The following is a 23805-nucleotide window of genomic DNA, read 5'->3' as shown; positions in this document are numbered from 1 at the left end:
AGTTAGTTTTTCTACCTGCGTAGTTACTCTGTCTAATCTGTGATTAACCGTGGTTACGGTGGAGTCAAGATTCTTGGTTGCGTTTCGGATGTCAGCTGTCTCGCTTTGCATGGTAGCTAAAGTGTCATTCAGTTCGATAATTATTCCACTTCGCATTTGAGAAACAGCATCCTTAACTTGCTTTGCTACTTCTTTGGCTACGTTTTCTCTAACAGTTTTTATTTCTTCGCTTACTGTAGAAAGTTTATCTTCAAGTGAGGCTAACATTTGTCTATTTTCGTATTTCAAATCATCTTCAAGTGAGGCTAACATTTGTCTATTTTCGTCTTTCAAATCATTTTTAATGGAATTCACCATTTGGCGATTTTCCTCTTTCAAATCATTTTTAATGGAATTCACCATTTGGCGATTTTCCTCTTTCAATTGGCTATTTCCGTCCTGCATCATTTGACTTATTTGACTCAGTAGCTGTTTGAATACATCGTCTGTCACTACCCCTGAATTGCTTCCATCTGCCTCCCTTGTAACCGGTATATGGCTACGGCTACTAGTGGCAGAAACTATGTTGGCATTGTCTAGTTCAGTACCGGTAACATTATGGTGTGAGGAACCAAAGTCCGTAAGATTTCCCACTTCACTTTCTACAATTGATCCAATTGGTGTCTCAGCCCTACTAATTATCGTGCGGGACCGTAAGCGACGCGACACTTCACTCGTTTCATTCTGTTCATCTGAATCTAGTGATGACATTTTATCGTCTGCCATAGCTCACTTATTTACAAACAGTAAGTCAATGAAGTTCGTTTGAGCTACGGGTGTCAGCTGTCGACAGAGATGTAATTTATCGGTTGCGAGTCGGTTGTCACTGCTACGTCACAAGATCGGAATGTCGGGAGATGCACGTCACGAGAACAAGAGACTATTCTGGACCGTAAAGAAAGTATGGCTGCACACTGTTCAAAATAAATGAAAACTAAGGCTGGTCAGCTCCGTGAACAGGCAGCGGACATTTAAAAACAAATGATATGCAATACACAACAATGGAATTTAAACAATACTTGAAGAAATTACTAATCTACTAAATGCAATCTACTGAATTCAAAGCAAATTTTTACTGCAACTACTAAAGATCGTCACAAATTGATTAATGTCGGCTGAAATTAAGGAAGCTTGGCTACGGCTAACGAAATTTTAACTTACGTTACTTATGACTGCCTTCGGCGTTGCAACTAGATTTTCGCACAAATTCTGTTCCAAAAAACATCTCTCTTCCGTAATTTTCTTTGAATATCTCGTTTCTTTCGCTCAATGGAAATTTTATTGGATGGCGTTTGATGTCATGTAACAAATAAAAAGCACAAGATTAGCTACAATTATTTATGAATATTTCCACAATGCCTATCTTACATAAATTTTTATTCCTTTAAGTTTTTTTTTCTTTTTCTTTTTTCTTTTTTTTTTTTTTTTTTTAATTCGAGTCCCTGTTCGGGCGCCAATTATAACGATATGTTTACGTAATGTGTATACATAAACATACAGTTATAAATGTCCCCGTTCGTAGTCTCTAATTATAACAATATGTTACTTTTGTGCTGTAACATATAGCTATAATCAGCGGTGGAAACATATTTGCGAACGCCGACCGTGTGCGGCTGTTTCTTGTTGGATCGTCTGATCAGTCGGAAGTTGCATTGCAGAGGAGAGTAAATGCCTATTCAAAATATAATTATTTTGGATAGCTCAACATGAATTTCCTAAGGGACCGTAGTTTATCATGCATTTACCAGTAGAATATGGCGCGGAGAAAATATTTCGCCGCATGCAACTTCCGTCCGAACTCGACGAAAGAATTCGTGACTGTGAACTCTCTATTTGGCAGAAACATATAGAAAATTAAATAATTTCATGAAGAAGTGAGACATAGATTCTATAGTAAATGAATAGTCCATACACCAGTTCCATTTAACTCTGAATTTATGGCAATTAATAGACGAACTTACACTGCAATGAAGAAATTAACATGGATGCCGTTTTGACTGGCACTTCTCTTAATGAAAACAATTCCTTTGACGTTTTCACATACACGTCGCACAATAAATTTACTGCTAGGCACTTTTAGTATTACACATTTACTTTACACTAGAACAATATTAATTTTGACAATAATAATACGGCGGCAAGACATGCGCGTCCGACACAAGTTACAGGAGACAAGAGAAGAATGAGTAACTGTTCATCGAGAATATCTCGTACCTCAAAAAAAAAAAAAAAAAATGTGTAAAAAAGTGTTCTTCTTCTGTCCGTTTTTCGCGCCGCGGTTTTCAAAGTCAATAACTCACAGTATCTCTGACGGCGCTTCGACAATAAACAAGTTACGTCACAGGTCGTTCACCTTTTACATTTTCGCAACATTATTTGCTAACTGTAGCTGTTGCCGAGCGACTGCTCGATTAATGAATGATTTAAAATGATAAGGCAATCACATAATGTTACAGTTTCTATCATTGGTAAGCAATTTCTTTGGTTATGTATCTCTCACAGCTGTTTTGGCCATGCCTGGAATTTTAGCATCCAGTTATTTCTCTGTCATTATGTTTCACATTTGAAAATTTAGTTTTTCTGGGCGTACACTATAAGGTTGATTTTACTCGAAATGTTATATGTAAAATTAAGCATGATGTGTGAAGTCGTTACTTTTTTCTTTTATAAACATCATAAAATGATTAGTTGGTTGCATGTGGCCATGCTGTTCGTTGTTTCTACATCAATTTTCTTTGCTCTATATTGAGACAGTTACTGGGGAGATGGTCGACGACCGAAACGGGTTGTAATAAATGAGAAACGCAACACAGCACTATATTATATAAAATATATGTCTGATGTTGACAGCCACCAGAAAAATATAATTTTCAATTTTTTTTCTTTCAGTAATTTCTGATTACAGTACGGAAGTAATTTTTTTTCTTTTTTTCTTATCAATTAATCAGTCCCTTTCTGCCTGTTTCTATCCAGATTTTTGTTTCTCCCACGTAAATACTTATGCTTTGACTTGGTAATGCCTGTTTAACTCTTCTGATAATGCAGCGATGATGACTATTTTATAGTTGAAATCTTGTTCTGCAATAAATTATGCGTTCTGCAACTGGCTGCTGTCCTTTACATTTGTGCTTTACCGGTGCTAGCAGTGGACTCTAAATCGTCTCCAATTTGTAGTCGATAGTGGGTACAGTCTGTAATGTCCTCTTAGTAAAATTAATGAATTACTGTGCTGATAAACCTCTTTGATTTTCAAACAGCTGAGCAGAACTGAACGTACTCAGACATTTCGCTCTTTGCCTATTCTTATCAACACTAAACTGACACACAATATTTTTAGCGCAACGCAGTCTGACTTTCAATAATCCCTACAAAAAATGGCCCTGACTAACATTAACCTGTACCTTTCACAAATAATTTACCTCACAAAAATCTTCGTTACTCGAACTACTGCAGTACAGCGAGCGCCACTACTGCCAGCTAAATAAAAGATTCAAACTACTGAAGGCACTAACTACTGTTAGGCATAGTTAGCAAATGAAAGATTTTGATAGAGAACAAACAATGTATCTACCTTAATAGTGTTCAAAAGGTTCATGACATCCAGTCTTACAAATTTACTCTTTCTGATGGACACACGTCCAGATCGTCCGCTCTCAAAATTCCGCCATCTCTCTCCCCACATCCACCACTGCTGGCGGCTCACATCCAACTGCGCAACGCTACGCGCTGTTAACAGCCAACTGCCGAACACTACAATAGCAAATTCCAACAATGCCACCCAGACACAGACTGAATACAGCACAGCCAGTGATTTTCATACAGAGCGCTACGTGGCTGTGGTGTTACCAATATAAGAACCTAAAGAGCCTACGTACAAGTCTTCTTGTGAATGTTCTTCGTAGGTTGTCAGAAATCATCCATTTCCCTTAAAAATAGTTTTACGTTCATAGAATTCGTTGACTTTTCGAGATTTAGTTTTTACTCCGCTTTACTCTCCGAAAGTGGACAAATGTGTAAACTTATGTATGTAAAAATATAAACTAAAACTAAACAGAAAAGCCTTTTTTGGTCTTGGGGGGGCGGAGGGGGGGAGGGGAGGAGCGGCTTCCATGACTCCAATAAACATACCACCACGCCCATCACTACTTTTCTCTGAAAGTTAAGTGAGAGGTTTGGATATTAATGTACATGAAGATATAAACAGTTTTACTAAAAAGATCTTTTTGGTGGGTAGTTGGCGTCATGACCTTCATCATCACTCCGCTTTTTGTGATCCGCGTCTGTGTACTATGTGATGTTACAAAATAAAAGTGACGTTGTTATTCAATGGAAAGTTGGAAATTGAGATTTAGCTTACTGTTTTATCAATCACAATTGGCGTAAGAATCATGGATTGACCATTGTCATAAAATATTGCATTATGAGATGTGAATAGTTTTTTCACTTGCAGTTTCGCGTGGCTTGAGGCAGTCACAACTAGCGTGCTATTGATTAAGAAATTGCGTTATCGTCTTTCTAATTACTTCATGATCGTAGATACAATCATACCCGGTTGTGAAGTTATTGTTATGACAAAACAATTTCCTAAGGGACCAGAAAGTTCTTAAGGGCGCAAAAACAACTGTAACATCACACAAAAGGGAAATTCAATATTAAAGCTGATGCAAGAAGACGACAAAACAGTTTTCTTCTTATCAATGTAACACGCACATTGAACAGTTGATCTTGGTGTCTGTAATATTAGCAAAATGCATAATTCAAATGAAAATAATACTGAGGAGATAATAGGAATGAGCACTGCTAAATGATTCAGTATTCCCAGAACAAATATTTATTATAACTAAAACATATATCGTACCTTAAGCTTAGTACTACAATGACGGTAGATTTTTATGTCCGTATCATGTCCATTGAGCGCTCTTTTATATAGCCATTGTCTTCTTTGAGTCGCTCGTGCGTCGTCACGGTAAGTTATAACAGTTCTTTACACTTCACTCAAACTTAGACATAACACGTTTTTATACATTTAGTAAAAATTAGATCAGACTGCCACAAATCTGCGTCCGTCTTACTTGAGAAAAACAGTACAAGTTTTTTAGCGCTCAAGGCTTCATTTGTTCTCCAGCGAACAAAATAGTGAAGGATCGCATATCTATCCGTATTTTTCTGTTTATATTGACGCCCAAAGACGACGAATTACATTATTTAGAAAATTCCACCGTCGCCTTGCGACGCCTCATTATACACTCCTGGAAATGGAAAAAAGAACACATTGACACCGGTGTGTCAGACCCACCATACTTGCTCCGGACACTGCGAGAGGGCTGTACAAGCAATGATCACACGCACGGCACAGCGGACACACCAGGACCCGCGGTGTTGGCCGTCGAATGGTGCTAGCTGCGCAGCATTTGTGCACCGCCGCCGTCAGTGTCAGCCAGTTTGCCGTGGCATACGGAGCTCCATCGCAGTCTTTAACACTGGTAGCATGCCGCGACAGCGTGGACGTGAACCGTATGTGCAGTTGACGGACTTTGAGCGAGGGCGTATAGTGGGCATGCGGGAGGCCGGGTGGACGTACCGCCGAATTGCTCAACACGTGGGGCGTCAGGTCTCCACAGTACATCGATGTTGTCGCCAGTGGTCGACGGAAGGTGCACGTGCCCGTCGACCTGGGACCGGACCGCAGCGACGCACGGATGCACGCCAAGACCGTAGGATCCTACGCAGTGCCGTAGGGGACCGCACCGCCACTTCCCAGCAAATTAGGGACACTGTTGCTCCTGGGGTATCGGCGAGGACCATTCGCAACCGTCTCCATGAAGCTGGGCTACGGTCCCGCACACCGTTAGGCCGTCTTCCGCTCACGCCCCAACATCGTGCAGCCCGCCTCCAGTGGTGTCGCGACAGGCGTGAATGGAGGGACGAATGGAGACGTGTCGTCTTCAGCGATGAGAGTCGCTTCTGCCTTGGTGCCAATGATGGTCGTATGCGTGTTTGGCGCCGTGCAGGTGAGCGCCACAATCAGGACTGCATACGACCGAGGCACACAGGGCCAACACCCGGCATCATGGTGCGGGGAGCGATCTCCTACACTGGCCGTACACCACTGGTGATCGTCGAGGGGACACTGAATAGTGCACGGTACATCCAAACCGTCTTCGAACCCATCGTTCTACCATTCCTAGACCGGCAAGGGAACTTGCTGTTCCAACAGGACAATGCACGTCCGCATGTATCCCGTGCCACCCAACGTGCTCTAGAAGGTGTAAGTCAACTACCCTGGCCAGCAAGATCTCCGGATCTGTCCCCCATTGAGCATGTTTGGGACTGGATGAAGCGTCGTCTCACGCGGTCTGCACGTCCAGCACGAACGCTGGTCCAACTGAGGCGCCAGGTAGAAATGGCATGGCAAGCCGTTCCACAGGACTACATCCAGCATCTCTACGATCGTCTCCATGGGAGAATAGCAGCCTGCATTGCTACGAAAGGTGGATATACACTGTACTAGTGCCAACATTGTGCATGCTCTGTTGCCTGTGTCTATGTGCCTGTGGTTCTGTCAGTGTGATCATGTGATGTATCTGACCCCAGGAATATGTCAATAAAGTTTCCCCTTCCTGGGACAATGAATTCACGGTGTTCTTATTTCAATTTTCAGGAGTGTACATTAATCATTATTTATAAACAAGTATTTGCCTTCTGGCTGAAAGTATTAACTATTCGTATTTGCTGTTTTACTGAAGTCAAAAATAGCGAATATCACAACTACACTCTTCATCCACGTCTATTCATCAGTAAGTACACTAACTTCACACACTATACACACGCTATCTGTTGACTTCATGACAACCGTACTTGGTTATTAAGCTTTGTACTGATGCCCGACCACAGAAGACCGGTAGCACAGTCGCGGCGTTGCGTGTTCATCATTTGCCGCGCGACCACCGCTCGCCCGCCGCGCTGTTAACATCACAGGGGGGAGCTGGCTGCACGGAACGCATCCCCGTGCGCGTCTGAAGCACGCTTGAGCCGCAGCGCGGGAAGACCCTGCCCGGCGCCACCGGCGAGGATTCCTACCGTGTCATCGCTGCGGCGCCCGCCAATTAAGCTAATCTAGCGTAATCCTCACAAAGGTGCGCCACTCAATAATGCAATTAGTTCCCCGGCTGAACTAATGGGCACAAACAGTTTCCGGGCGGGCAGCGCTGCACTAATTGCCGTTAAGGTATCATCGGGTTTCCAGCCTGTTTACACGCCACTTGATGACAATCAGCCAATTATGCCTGTGCGCTCCCACAGCGCTGCCCGCACGGAAATTGTTATGAATGCCTCGTAATCATGGTTTAATTAGATCTCGCGTCTCTTCTTTCTCGCCTAGTGTCAACAGAGCTGCGCTGCGTGAAAGATGCCACTGTCACGCGAATGCGGACGTAGAACTCTTTCGACTCCTCCCTTACATTAGCGCCCACTTTCAGAAGTTGTATGTTGTTTTTGCAGTCTTCAGTCGTAACACTGGTGTGATGCAGCTCTCCACGCTAATCTATCCTCTATCATCTCTGAAAATCCACCAATACCAACAGTGACCCAAAAGCCTGTTAACATTTGAAAATTCAATACTTCACGGAATAATGAAGGTAAATACTTAAAAATTGACACGCCTGCTCGAAATGACATGGTGTTTTACTGAAAGCAAAAAAAGTGCACAAAATGACCAAAAGATAAGCTTCATATGATTCAAAAGCAATAGTTACCACAACTATTTATTTTCAGCAAAGCCGATATTCTTTATAACAAATGCTGAACAAGTCGGCAGTCATTCATCAACAATACAGATAGGCAAGGGACATTATTATAAATGGCACTGTACAGCGTATCAATAGGTATTGTGAGAAATTTCGTCGGATGTTGTCTTTTAGTTTGTGACAAAATAAAACACTCACAGCCGTCCTTTTGATTTTATTTTGTTTTGTTGCAACCAGTTTCAGCGCTTCAGTGCGTCATCTTCAGGTTGTTGTTGATGCGGTACTGACATCAACAACAGCCTCAAGATGATGCACTGAAGCGTTGAAACTGGTTGCAACAAAATAACATAAAATCATAAGGACGGCTGTCACAACAGTAAACAGCCGTCGTCCCAGAGAGCTCCTGCCAGAAGGTTGGACATACAAAAACTTGTTGTCTTTTAGCGTCCCTAATGAGGTCGGCCGATCGCGGTAGACTTGCTACTTCAGTTAACCCCACAACCAATAATCACACGGATCGTGGTCTGGAATCCAAGCGTGAGGGACGTAGCGGCTCAGTGCATGATCCTCACCAAATGATGTGAGCAAGAGATCTTTCACACCTGAAGCAATGTGGAGTGAAGCGCTATCTTGCATTAAGTCGTACCTTCCAGCAGGTGTTTGTCAGCCAGGCTACGGGTGGTCTGATTATTTCTCTCACTACAGCTCATATTATAAGCGATTCAGACGTGACGTCACTGACGTTTTACTGCCCATCGCCATGGGTTGGTCAGTTTTTGCTCTAATTTTTGCTCTCAGTGAAACCCCATGTCAATTCAAGTATATGTGAAAATTTTTGCATTTGTACCTACATTATTCCGTGAATTAGTGCATTTTCAAATGTTCGTGGAATTCTGGATCACTCTACATTAATTTGAACCTGTTTATTGTATTCAAGCATAAAAAACACAAAACATTTGAATATGACACTCACTTCCATGATCATTTGTCAGGAGATTTGTCAGTACGTCACAGTAAACTGGAATTGCTAATATTAACACACTATCAGATTGAAACATAGTTATTCACTTTTAGGAAATTTACCATATACGAAATAGCTAATCTTGACTGTTGTGACCAAGTGCTGTCAAAACTGAAATCTGACATACATTTTTACTTAAGCAGGTGTAACAGTCCCTGTTAAGATATTCGTCTATTGAGTAGAAGGAGTTGCCTACCTGTGCTTTTACTGAAAGAAAGTTTTCGATGGTTGCTGGCAAGTTATCGAAAATGTGTTGTTGAATATTGGACCCTTTTCTGGACCAAGGTAAATGATTTTAGGTCTTTATATAGATTGTTCTTATTCCTAGTATTGATGCTATGTATTGAGCTATTGGCTAGAAAAATAGACATTATTTGCAACGAATTTCATTAAGAAATAAATATATTGAGAAGCAGTGGTTCGAATACCCAGTTCCTTGAACAGCTTTCTACATGATATTCTTGAATTTACACCACAAGTGAGTCTTATTACACGCTTTTCCACTCCAAAAACCTATGCTCGGTTTCACGAGTTACCCCAAAATATGATCCCATGTGACATAATATAATGAAAGTAAGCAAAGTATGCAATTTTTTTATTTATATCTCCTACATCTGACATCATTCGCTCTGCAACTACAGACTTGCTTAGGCACTTCAGCAATTTTATGATATGCCCTTCCCAACTGAATTTATTATCCAACTGTATTCTCAAAAATTTTACACGCGTCAAAAGCATCTTTTCTCTTGTCGGAACTGTTTATTGTCCACGTTTCACGTCCATAAAAGACTATACTCCAGACAAACATCTTCAGAAAAGTGTTCCCCATACTTAAACGTAAATTAGACAAAAACAGACTTCGTTTTTTTTTTTCAGAAATACTTTTCTTATTATTGACAGTCTCCATTTTATATTCTCACTACTGCAGCCATCATCAGTTATCTTACAGGTCAAACACAAAAACTCATTTACTACTTTTAGTGTCTCATTTTCAATTTTCAAATTCCCTCTGGATCATCTGATTTAATTGACCTACATTCCATTACCCTTGTCCTACTTTCTTTTATATTCATAGAACTTCCATTCCGTAAGCTACCCATCCCGTTCAACCGCTCTTCGATGTCATTTTCGTACCTGGGAGAACTACAATGTCGTCAGATATCCTCAAAATTTTTATTTATTTTCCCTGAACTCTTGATATTAATACCACTGGTCTTCTTTTCTCCAGGAGTCGCTTCAATTTTCCTATATGTGATATCTACCTTTCCCCTACTCATGCACGCTCGTACGGCCTTGCATTTGTCCTGTAGCCATACCCACTTAGCTGTTTTCTACGTTCTGCTTCATTTGCTGAATTTCAATACGTCTGTCAATTATTTCTTTTTTTAATGAAATTTCCGACATTTGACTGTAAATCACAATCATGAATTTGGATTTATAGCCATTCTCAGTTGCAAATAGAGCTGAAAATTAATAGAACGTACAACTCACACAGTGCAGGGTATAAAAAGTAGCAAAAAGTCATTACATAATTTCAGAATATTATTTACATGTCTCAAAGTGTCAGACGTGCCTAAATGATGTGTCACCGTAGAGATAACATATATTCGATCTTATAAAACAGGCGTCGGACTGCAGTATATGCTGTAACACGACGATTGTTTTGTGAGACCGGATATATGTTATTTTGTAGATGACATGCCATTTAGGTATGTCGAATACTTTGTGACATCTAATGATCTTAAATTACGTAATGATCTTTTGTTCACATATTATGCCCTGCACTGTGTTATCTGTATGTTCTATTAATTTTCAGTTCAACTTGCCCTTGAAAATCATAATTGTAAAATAAACGAAGAATACTTTACAATCAAATGTCGGAAATTTCTTTCAGGAAGTTCTATATGGCTGTAGTGCCTCACGAAGGTGAAATCATTTTCTGTCGGTTAAATTCGGTGTCTCATGTGTTATTATTTCTACTGGGCGTAGTCTTTATGTCTCATTGATCTTTCACTATTTAACTTTTTAAAAAAAGAAAAAAACTTCAGTATTTAGAAGTTAAGCTTGTCTTTGTTCATTCAGTAGTGAAGAAATAATGTTGAATCATTTAATGAAATATGCTCTTGTCTGAGTTAAAGAAATTCCAATTTTTCCTTTCACTATTAATGGCTAAATAGTGTACTCATGCTGAAGGCCAAATAAATGAATAAATAAAACTAATTGTTGTTCTTTCAATTTATCCAGTCACACGTATCGCTAAAATTTTCATCTCCCTTAAATTTGTTTAAAGCTTTTGAGAATATAGACTTCAACACATTCTTTGGAAGTTAGGTCAGTGGCGTGATTATGGTACGGTAACCTGAGAGCCATTACCGCGGGGTTGTAGTATTACGACAAGCGAACAAATAGAGACAGGACAAAAGAAAACAGCAGGAGGAAGGACAAAGTAGGAGAGGGTGGTGCTAGTAATAGTAGTAGTGGTAATAGTAGAAGGAGAGGAAGAAGAAGAAAAAGAAGAAGAAGATGATGACGATGAACGCAATGGATAGGAAGGTACTTAAATGGGAAGAGGTATGCAAATGACCTCCCTCTCTTTGTAAGAAGATGTTCGTTTCTTGTTACCATCTACTCGATGGACCCCTCTCGTTCGCCCAAGAGACTAACGAACGTCAGTACGAAGAGTGGATTGTGAGTCTGTTATTTGCTTGTTACGGCTTTACATTGACGGCCAATGAAGCACTGAAAAAGAAATTGTGTACATATTGCGCACAATGACACTTTGGAATGAGTCTTTTTCCCTTGCTCCTCCTGCATCATATGAACAAGATTAATTGGAATGTGTGTTGATCTTAAAAGAAGAATAAACAGGTAAAACAGCGATGAGCATTGTAGAGACGTGGGGGGAGGGGGCAAAACTGAAGTTTGTCCTCTGCGTCAGTTGGCCGTAGAAAGTATAAAATCCAGAGAGTGAAAGGTTATCTACAATTTGTACAGAAACCAGATTGCAGATGAGGAAATGAGACGCTAAAAGTAGTAGAAGACCTTTGCTATTTGGACAGAGGAATAACTAACAACGGCATGCCTGTCTGGGATATAAAATGTAGACTGGCAATAGCAAGGAAAGGTTTCCTGAATAAGGGCAATGTGATAAAATTAAATATAAATTTCAGTGTGGTTCATGGTGTGGGTTCCTGTAGTCATGTCCTAGTTCATGAACCACGGGCAACGTATGAGTGGCCAAGTAAGTGGTCCCGACAGTCGGGATACCAGTTACTTTGGAATAAGGCTGGGCATCTCGGACATATTCTGAGTCGTGGTCACCTTTGTTCTCATACAGCAAAGACTACCAAATCCACCGGTTAGTCCCTCAGCCGTTAGGGGTAAAACCCAATGGGACTCGGGGCAAGTAAGGCTAGCAACCTGCTTCCCTGGTACTTTAAACATGATGCTGGCAATAATCAGAGCAAAATGCCTCGGACCTTTGGAGGTGACGGAGTCCCACCTCTAACTGACAAACCAGGGACTCCTAAGATACGACTTGGCAAACAAATGGTAATGAGATGGGGAGCTATTAATATCAATGGGGGCTACTCTGGGAAGAAGGTAGAGCTGGCAGAGGCTGCAAGTAAGATGGGGCTGGACGTTTTAGCTGTTAGTGACATTCGGGTAAGGGGTGAGAAAGAAGAGGAAGTGGGAGAATACAAGGTCTACCTGTCAGGAGTCAAAGCAGGAATAGCACAATGGGGTGTAGGGCTTTACATCAGGAAAGAAATGGAACCCAGCGTAGTTGCAATAAGGTATGTAAACGAACGACTGATGTGGATAGATTTGACAGTGTCTAGCAAGAAAATTAGGATTGTGTCAGTATATTCGCATTGTGAAGGGACAGAGCAAGATAAGATGGATAGTTTTTATGAGGCACTCAGTGATGTAGTTGTTAGAGTAAAGGACAAGGACAGTGTTCTGCTCATGGGTGATTTTAACGCCAGGACTGGAAATCGAACAGAAGGGTATGAAAAGGTTATGGGTAAATTTGGAGAGGATATGGAGGCCAACAGGAACGGGAAACAACTCTTGGATTTCTGTGCCAGTATGGGCTTAGTAATCACAAACTCCTTTTTTAAACATAAGAACATTCACCGGTATACTTGGGAAGGCAGGGGAATCAGATCTGTCATTGACTATATAATAACAGATCAGGAATTCAGGAAGGCTGTGAGGGACACACGTGTATTCAGGGGATTCTTTGATGACACTGATCATTATTTAATCTGCAGTGAAATTGGGATTGTGAGGCCGAAAGTGCAGGAGGTCAGGTCCATATGTAGGAGGATAAGAGTGGAGAAACTTCAGGATAAGGAAATCAGGCACAAGTACGTAACAGCGATCTCAGAAAGGTACCAGTTAGTTGAATGTAGTCAATTACAGTCATTGGAAAAGGAATGGACAAGGTACAGGGACACAGTAATAGAAGTGGCTAAAGAATGTCTTGGAACAGTAGTGTGTAAAAGTAGGATGAAGCAAACAGCTTGGTGGAATGATACAGTCAAGGCAGCCTGTAAAAGGAAAAAGAAGGCGTATCAAAAATGGCTACATACCAGAACCCAGGTAGACAGAGAAAGTTATGTTGAAGAAAGAAACAAAGCCAAACAGATAATTGCAGCATCGAAGAAGAAATCGTGGGAAGACTTTGGAAACAGGTTGGAGACTATGGGTCAAGCTGCTGGAAAACCATTCTGGAGTGTAATTAGCAGTCTTCGAAAGGGAGGTAAGAAGGAAATGACAAGTATTTTGGACAGGTCAGGAAAACTTCTGGTGAATCCTGTGGATGCCTTGGGCAGATGGAGGGAATATTTTGAAGAGTTGCTCAATGTAGGTGAAAATGCGATCAGTAATGTTTCAGATTTCGAGGTAGAATGGGATAGGAATGATGATGGAAATAGGATCACATTTGAGGAAGTGGAAGAAATGGTCAATAGATTGCAGTGCAATAAAGCGGCTGGGGTGGATGAAATTAAGTCGGAACTCATCAAATACAGTGGAATGTCAGGTCTTAAATGGCTGCACAGGATAATTGAAATGGCCTGGGAGTCGGGACAGGTTCCATCAGACTGGACAAAAGCAGTAATCACACCAATCTTTAAACATGGAAACAGAAAAGATTGTAACAACTACAGAGGTATCTCTTTAATCAGCGTTGTGGGTAAAATCTTCGCAGGTATTGTTGAAAGGAAAGTGCGAGTATTAGTTGAGGACCAATTGGATGAAAATCAGTGTGGGTTTAGGCCTCTTAGAGGTTGTCAGGACCAGATCTTTAGCTTACGGCAAATAATGGAGAAGTGTTATGAGTGGAACAGGGAATTGTATGTATGCTTTATAGATCTAGAAAAGGCATATGACCGGGTTCCTAGGAGGAAGTTATTGTCTGTTCTACAAGATTATGGAATAGGAGGCAAACTTTTGCAAGCAATTAAAGGTCTTTACATGGATAGTCAGGCAGCAGTTAGAGTTGACGGTAAATTGAGTTCATGGTTCAGAGTAGTTTCAGGGGTAAGACAAGGCTGCAACCTGTCTCCACTGTTGTTCATATTATTTATGGATCATATGTTGAAAACAATAGACTGGCTGGGTGAGATTAAGATATGTGAACACAAAATAAGCAGTCTTGCATATGCGGATGACTTAGTTGTGATGGCAGATTCGATTGAAAGTTTGCAAAGTAATATTTCAGAGCTAGATCAGAAATGTAAGGACTATGGTATGAAGATTAGCATCTCCAAAACGAAAGTAATGTCAGTGGGAAAGAAATATAAACGGATTGAGTGCCAAATAGGAGGAACAAAGTTAGAACAGGTGGACGGTTTCAAGTACTTAGGATGCATATTCTCACAGGATGGCAACATAGTGAAAGAACTGGAAGCGAGGTGTAGCAAAGCTAATGCAGTGAGCGCTCAGCTACGATCTACTCTCTTCTGCAAGAAGGAAGTCAGTACCAAGACTAAGTTATCTGTGCACCGTTCAATCTTTCGACCAACTTTGTTGTATGGGAGCGAAAGCTGGGTGAATTCAGGTTATCTTATCAACAAGGTTGAGGTTACGGATATGAAAGTAGCTAGGATGATTGCAGGTACTAGTAGATGGGAACAATGGCGGGAGGGTGTCCACAATGAGGAAATCAAAGAAAAACTGGGAATGAACTCTATAGATGTAGCAGTCAGGGCGAACAGGCTTAGATGGTGGGGTCATGTTACACGCATGGGAGAAGCAAGGTTACCCAAGAGACTCATGGGTTCAGCAGTAGAGGGTAGGAGGAGTCGGGGCAGACCAAGGAGAAGGTTCCTGGATTCGGTTAAGAATGATTTTGAAGTAATAGGTTTAACATCAGAAGAGGCACCAATGTTAGCACTGAATAGGGGATCATGGAGGAACTGTATAAGGCGGGCTATGCTCCAGACTGAACGCTGAAAGGCATAATCAGTCTTAAATGATGATGATGATGATGATGATAAATTTCAGTATTCGGAATTGCCTTCTGAAATTAATTGTTTGTACTGAAGCGAAGACACCAGAAACTGGTGAAACGTGGTGATACAGAAGAACGCCGAAGGCTAGTTGCTAATGAAGATGTACTACATCGAATTTTACTTGAAAAAAGGCGGAAAAGATACATAGGACAAGAGTCGTAAAATAATAATTACTTTGATTATGGCTGTAAGAATGGGAGAAGGGAAAGAATTTTCCCGTCTCTTAGTCAAGGCCTATCTTCAATAAAGATGTATATTGGCCCAAATTGAAATTTGAACTAATTATCAAAATTCTTTTAAGAATGTAGAAACACACGGAATACAAAAAAAAAAATTGACCCTTTCATCGTAACGAAATGAAACTTCTGGGTCTGTTTTAGTGTGGGTATCGTTGCTGTTTTTGTTCCTTTTGTTGTCCTTATGAAACGTCCCCTTTGAAAAGTTAAAAATGACTGTGCTGGTAAAAAAAAAAAGCAGGCACTCCGTCTTCAGGCCACAAGTTGCCCATCGGGACCATCCGAGCGCCGTGTCATCCTCAATTGAGGATGTGGATAGGAGGGGCGTGTGGTCAGCACTCCGCTCTCCCGGTCGTTATGATGGTTTTCTTTCACCGGAGCCGCTACTATTCGGTCGAGTAGCCCCTCAGTTGGCATCACGAGGCTGAGTGCACCCCGAAAAATGGCAACAGCGCATGGCGGCTGGAAGGTCACCCATCCAAGTGCCGGCCACGCCCGACAGCGCTTAACTTCGGTGATCTCACGGGAACCGGTGTATCCACTGCGGCAAGGCCGTTGCCGCTGTGCTGGTAAACTTCCACATTATTTGATTTTCAAACAGCTGAGCAAAACTCAACGTACTCAGACAGTTTTCTCTTTACTTATTTTTATCATCACTAAACTGACACACAATATCTTTAGCGCAACGCTATCTGACTTTCAATAATCCCTACAAAAGAATGGCCCTGACTAACAATAACCTATACCTTTCATGAATCACTTACCTCACAAAAATCTTCGTTTCTCGAACTACTGCAATACAGAGAGCGCCAAACTGCCAGCTAAATAAAAGATTCTAACAACTGAAGGCACTAACTACTGGTAGGCATAGTTAGCGAATGAAAGATTTTGATAGAGAACAAACAATGTATTTCCTTAATATTGTTCAACAGTCATCATATATACATATCTATCAATTCATGACATCCATCTTTACAAATTTCCTTTTTCTGGCGGACACACATCCAGATCGTCCGTTTATAGTAACCTCTCAAAACTCTGGCATCTCTCTCTCCACATCCACCACTGCTGGCTGTTCACATCCACCACTACACAAGCGAATATTTCAACAATGAGTCCAGCCAGCCACAGACTGCACACAGCGCAGTCAGCGATTTTCATACAGAGCACTACGGGACATTACCAACATAAAAACCTAAACAGCCTACTTACATGTATTCCGATCAAATAAGGTGGAAGACGTAGATAACTTCCGCTCGAAATTTCGAAAGTCATAGGGGAAAGTGAGAACAGAAATATATCTTTCACACAATGCCGAAGATAAAAAAAGGCGGATAACTGCGAGAACAATCACACATTTAGTTTAACAGTTCATGTATTCACGTTACCGACAAAAACACACACGTGCACACACATACACACACACACACACACACACACACACACACACACACACACACACACACAGACGAATAGAAAACTGAGGATATGTTAGATGACATTAAGCATGGTTTTACGAGAGGTAAACGCACCAGAGGCTGTTCTGAGAATGTGCTGAATAATGGCTTAAGAAGCGCTAGATACATTTATAGGACGTATCTACTCACAAATATCGCACAGCAATGTAACGTGATGTTCTAAACCCTCAGGAAAGTAAGTACATGCCGTAGAAAAGGAAGGGTAAATAAACAATGTGTGCAAGAAACAAGAGGTAAAAATGGGAGTGGAAGATTAAGAACAGAGTGCTTACATTTGGAATGGTGTGATAGAGTATAACACAGGGATGCAGTCTTTCACCCCTACCGTTGAATCTATAAATCGAAGCAGTAGTTGCGGAAATAAAAGAAAGAAGTTGGATTAAAATTCAGGGTGCAAGGATATCAATGACAATGTTCGTTGATAACACTGCTATCCTCAGTAAATGTGAAGAATAATTACTGGAGCTGTGGGATGAACTAAACAATCAAATGAGAATAGGATATTGATTGAGAGTAAACCGAAGAAAAACGAAAGTAATGAAGAGTGGCAGAAATGAGATTAGTATTAAACTTGACATCAAAATTCAGGACCACGAAGTGAAGGAATTGTGCTGCCTTGGAAGAAAAATAATATATGACGGATGGAACGAGGACGCACAAAATGCGGTCTAGCGCAGGAAAAGAAAGCGTTCACTATGAACAGACACCTACTAGTATCAAATATCGGCCGCAATTTGAGGACTACATTTCTAGGAATGTACATAAAGAAGAAAATCGAAAGCGTTTGAGATGTGGTGTTGCAGAAGACTGTTCAATGTTAGGTACACTGGTAAGCTGGCAGGACATATGTTAAGATATCAAGGAACAACTTCCGTGGTATTTGTGGGAGCTGTAGATAGTAAAACCTGTAGGGGAAGAAAGAGATTGGAACGTATCCAACAAGCAACTGAGGAATTTAAGTATAAGTGCTATTCTGACGCCGAGATGTTAGCAGAAGAAGCTAATGACACAAAGGGAAAACATATATAACCTTTCAGGAAGCATCTAGTCCACAGACATTCTATGTGTGTTTATTTCTTGAATCACAACTTCTTGTAAGTCGAAGCCTCATTATCTGGAGCTCATGCTCACTGAAATTAGGCATGCCTAGTTTCAACGATGATGAGTACTCAGTGTAAAGCAGTTCGGCCTACAAACTACTTATGACCAAATAAATAAGATGTGGATGTAGAAGAGTTATTTCCTGAAACGTTATCAGTTAGGAACCCACAACAATTTTCCCTAACAAAAATGTTTACTGTCTTAGGATGTAGTCATATCGTCTATCAATTTAGCAGGGGTAAGACTATGAACATAGATACTATATGGAACTGACCTACATAGAGGAAATAACACGCGTCACAATTGTATCTGTTGTGGTCTACAGTCCGAGGACTGGTTAGATGCAACTCACCACGTTAATCTATACCGTGGAAGCCTCTTCATCTCCGAAACACAGCTTCAACCTACGACCATTTTAACTTGCGTACTGTATTCTTTCCTTTGGTTCTCTCTGCAGTTTTTATACTCCACACTTTCCTCCAATACCAAACTGACACAGGGGACTGATGACCATAGCTGTTAAGTCCCATAGTGCTCAGAACCATTTGGACCATTTGAACCAAACTGACAATTCGTTGATGCCTCAGAATGTGTCCTATCAACATTTCCCTTCTTTAGTCAAGTCGAACCATGCATTTACTTTCTCTCCAGTTCGATTGGTTACCTCCCCATCTATTTCTTAGAAGAAATCTTGAATAGAAATTACTAGTCGTTTTTACAGAAATAGCTGTAAATGCCCAGAGTGTTTCCATGCAAATATTTTTTCGGCGTTTTTTTATAATATATCTGTATGTGTTCTGTGTTTCTTCAGCGAACACGTTCCACGTCATAACATTTATCGTGAATATGATCTATGGAACAAGTAACTAATTAACTAACTGTATATTTCGACTATTGTGTATAACAAACAGTGTTTGAGGCACATTCATTTCCAACTAAAGCTGCTTAGTCCAGCAAAGGATAGCTATAAGATATCGAGGACTAAAAACATTGGCTCTACTGTTTCCATTACATTCGCATTTTTTTATGTTTTACTTTACTTAAGTACTTTTCATTGTCTGAAGTAATGGTGCACTGTAGGCAGTTAAATGAACAAGAAAAGCGTTTACCCCTGTCCAATAATTTAGCATTAAATACGAAGCGAAATGAAACAATGATCATATGTGTTGGCTTAGTTATGCGCCTGTTGTAGTTGAGTGTTCAACCAACCGCAGACAAACAGAAAAACCAATATGTCAAGCATTTAACTGCACATCATTTCACAGCAGTATTGGTTAGGTATTTGTACAAGCTAAAACAGTGCAGTTCTTTCTCGTATGATTTACCTGTGGACAACTCTCAAATTTTAAGATAATTTGCCGTATATCTCCCTCCAGTAGGAATTCTGTTAACGCACCTCCCTTCTGGCATCAAAAAAGTGCAGTGGAAACCGCGGTAGTGAGACATCATATCAGTTAAAACTTCATAAAATAATAATACGTCCTATTCCACACGAAAACAGAAGAGGCAAATATGGCCGGAAGAGTCACGTGAAGCCAATCACGCTCTTCAGACGGCAGTAAACGGAAGGGAAAAGGCTACTCTTTCCTAATCCGCCCTCACACGAGACGGGAAGCAGTTCGTTGACGTGGAGTTGGTCGTGCTCTGTAACGTCAGAACGAGGCAACTGAAGCCCATATTCGGTGGTTTTTAAGCATAATTAATATCCGACGAATATATACTGGTCGGCGGTTAGAGCCTTCATAACGTCTTAAACATCAAAGGCATACATATACACAACAGCTGACTGTAGTGCAGTGGATGGAGGTGGGGATTTGTGAACTTACACGTAATTAGCTCGCTATCGGCAAATATTTCTTATTTACCATCACGTGTCCTGAGAGATTCTGGAACTTTCTTATCAATTTAGTGGAAATATTTCTGTAACACTGGATGTTACATATATATATCAAAGCGCTCTCTCTCCGTAATGAGAGTGTCAGATTTTGTGAACAAGCCAAGAAACGTGGGCCAACGCGACGCAAACAAGATTCCTTTCTGTATCATTACTTAATTCGATCGCAACTCAGTATTTATTCGCCTAGAAAACTTCTGTTGTTTCGGATAGATATTTGTTTGATACATAATGTGTAAGGCTGTATGTACACCTACACGGGACTGCATCCAGATGTCACATCTTACTTTGATAACTCGGGTGGAAACGATTCAGCCATCTTAAAATGAGATTCTAACATCTCCAAAACACTCACCTCAACATGGTGTCAGTCGAAACATTGCCGCAAATTGTCGACGTCATATGGCTGCAATCACGATACTGCAATACACCGGGAAAACTTCAAGAATCACACGTCTCAGGATGAAATACAAGTGTGGCTATAGGAAAGTCAGCCAGCCACAAAGTTGAAATTAAATAAATTTTCTACGTCGTTAACAACAGTGAGCTCCACACGAAATGATAAGCATAGGGAAAAGGGAAGACTTAACCATCGCAATACCAAGGGGAATGGGGGTGCGGATACTTCATGATCACCTTTTAAAAATATTGTCATTTAGTCAGTTTTTTAGATTTTAAATTGAAAACAGTATTTGCTGTTTTTCATGAATTCTTCTACTAGAATCCATAAATTTTTAAACTTTTTGGTTACGTTTAACCCAAAAATTTAAGTTTCAGTGGTAGATGTTACTTTCCTCAGCGAATGTCATATTCAATACTTTCAGGCTCGTAACCTTACTTACACATAAATATCTCGTCAAAAATGATATTGTGAGTAAAAGTCAACAACAGTTAAGGAATTTTGCTTTTTTGTGATGGACATAAAGTATTTCCTGCCCCCACCCTCCTTCGGCAGTAAACATCACTGAAAGTGCGACAGTATTGCCAGCAGTGTGCTAAAAGATATATTCTGCTTCCGAACGCTAGTTACACATATTTATCTCTTTAAAAATTATGTTGTTAATATATGTCCGCAACAATAAGCGAATATTGTTTAGGGTGGGCATAAATTACCACCTTCCCCTTGATAATGTGCTCTAAGGAAAATGCACTGGTATTGCTAGGGTTAAAGACTTATTAGCAATCAGAAAAAGTTTAGGCAAGAAGGTCGCGATGTTACATACCGTCACGTCATGCAGGAGGTGCAGATACTAAAGTTTAAAAACGTGTGAATTACACGAACATGTTGTGATTTACAAACGAAGTGTGAGAAACTCTATGTTGTGACGTCACACCGTCACATATGCGATATTCGAAACCAACTGTCTGAAAGTTAAAAAAATTCTAAGTATAGTTGAAAATGAACGGTAGAAGAATTTAAGGTGCGCAAACGGATCCTTCCGTTTCCAACCTGTCCAATTTAAGAGCGTACAAAACAATCCGAACTCTGGTACGTTCGTACAGCAATATTTATGGAGAACCTTTTGCGAGACAATTAATCAAACAACGGAAGTCTCATTTCTTCCTTACTTTTCTTTTATGGAGCAAAAAGGAAATTTTTAGGAACAGGATTTCATACCGCGGGACGAGGACACGGGGTGACATTTTTCGGAACGCAATCCGTGCGATACAAAAACAACGCGAAGGAAAAATATACTTGCGATTCGCCGAGTCATATTAAAATATTTTTCCGTCCGTAGTCCTTTTAATTACGGACAGCGGTGACGTCCGGCAAACACAGACGTTGTCGCAATATTGTGACTGGCGCGCCGCCATACGGCTGACGGGAAATCGCGCGCCATGTGCATACAAAAAAAAAAAAAAAAAAAAAGGAAAAAATGAACAAAAACGGGGTCTGCGCCACCGCGAAAGGGAAACATTTATAAAAACAGTTGTTTACTCAATATAGTGTTTCCTCGCGAACCTAAATTACATTTTTTTATTTATTTTTCGCTGGCGCCACCAATGTGCGTATGTCCATCTGTGTACTCCTGTACACGCACCTGAATTCACGTACCCGTGCTCGTGTGTTTGTGAATATGTTTCGGCCGGACCGGACGAGTGTATTTTTTCACCCGCCATTTGCGACCAACGGGATGAAAACAATTTTCCATTGGGACGGCGATAAACTAGAGTGGTATTATAATTGTTTACTTTCTGTAATTTTATCAAAACAACAGCAGGAGCCAAAGTGATATGGAAAAAAGGGCTGTCCAGAGGCAACGACGATTCGCCCGTTTGCAGCGTTGGTCTCGGCGCTGATGTCTCGCCTCGTACGTTAGTTTAATCGTCCGCCGCCGCCGGCGCCACCACCAAATCTGAATTACTCGCCACTCTTCGCTGCCGCCTGTCGACTGTTCTCTCACACCCTCACCCCTCCCTCTATATATATCTCTCTCTCGCTTCTCTCTCCCTCTCCTTCATCTCCCTAACTCCCCGCTCTCCACCCTCGCCGTTGCTATCCCACGGAGCAGCTCGGCGCTGTTCGCCTGATTTTTTTTCCCGAACCTCTTTTTCTACTTTTTTTTCGCTCCAGTTTATACCGAATAGCACAAACAATTGAGGCAACGAGGAAACCCGTCCTCGCACAGGCGTGTTCGTGTATTTTCTGAAATTGTTCTCTGCTTATCCCACAATCCATTCATAACCGTTGCCTTTTTTTAATTTTTTTTCACCTTAACCCCTGTTCGCTAGAGTGCATGTTTGTTTCGTTTTTTATACCTCCTTAATTAATGCGGAATTGTAAAATTATATCCCTAACTTTTAAACACGGTTCCCCATCGGTTCAAACACCCAGTTAGAAATCTGAGTATGAGTTTATGCGCGAAAAAAAGTATAAGAACGAAAAAATTAAAGCAATCCACATGAGGCCCTTAAAAGCGTTTCTCCCCACCTACTGTGTACACTCTCCTTTGCGTTTGCCGCATTTTTTCTCGTTCCAGAGGCTTGATTAAAAACCCTTCAACATATAGGGACATTGATGCATAAGGCTTCTGAGCCATTTTCTGTTTTTTAAATCCTGATCCCTGAAATTTAAATTTATCGTGTAATACGTTAGAAGCTTATTTAATTACTGCTCGATCAGTAAGGGAATATCTACCTTTCTATGAAGCATGTTAAAACCTAATTTATGAACTTCAGACTACTAAAGTAAGGCAGTTATGTGACGTTAAAGCTAAATATGTTCGTTTGCACTTTTGCGTACTATCTAAATATCTGCAGGTATCTTCAGACGTTCAATATTCACGCACAAGTGGCTCCAGGGACAAGTGAAGATAAACCTAGACATACTGGTAGATGATACTCCGCAGTTTGCGTGATTTTCAGGAACAACGTGTTTATTATCCGATCGCTTCCTGGGTTAGCCCTTAATCATGGAAAATTTTGAATAACATGTACGGTACACATGTACGTTAAGGACGTCGTGCACACCGCGACGCTGCTGAAGGTTTACCAATGAAGATCTCTATAATCAGGATTATTAACGAGTTTTCCGGAAATAAAATTACAGATTTAGTGAACTACTTCATAACGCTTTATAAACTGGTCCCTTCTGAATATGAGACGTTGATGAAAACAACAATTTACAGTGTTCCGACAGAGCACTGTCCCGTCACCATAAAAACTTTCTCTGACAGTTGGTACAGTATGGCTGTATGTCGTTAATATCGCGAATATCTGCATGTTCAAATTATTTGGGAAAGTATGTGGTAAAGAAAGAAGCAGAA

At 40.7% G+C, this 23805-nt stretch overlaps 1 pseudogene; it reads right to left on the bottom strand.

The window, feature by feature from the left end:
- Positions 1–16008: 16008 nt before the first annotated feature.
- Positions 16009–16125, bottom strand: LOC126196052 (5S ribosomal RNA; annotated as a pseudogene).
- Between the last annotated feature and the right edge of the window lie 7680 nt (positions 16126–23805).

Source organism: Schistocerca nitens, chromosome 7 (assembly GCF_023898315.1).
Source record: "Schistocerca nitens isolate TAMUIC-IGC-003100 chromosome 7, iqSchNite1.1, whole genome shotgun sequence".
In the NCBI taxonomy this organism is placed as follows: Eukaryota; Metazoa; Arthropoda; class Insecta; order Orthoptera; family Acrididae; genus Schistocerca; species Schistocerca nitens.
Note: the sequence above shows the minus strand (reverse complement) of the source record. Positions and strands in the feature narration are given on the sequence as shown.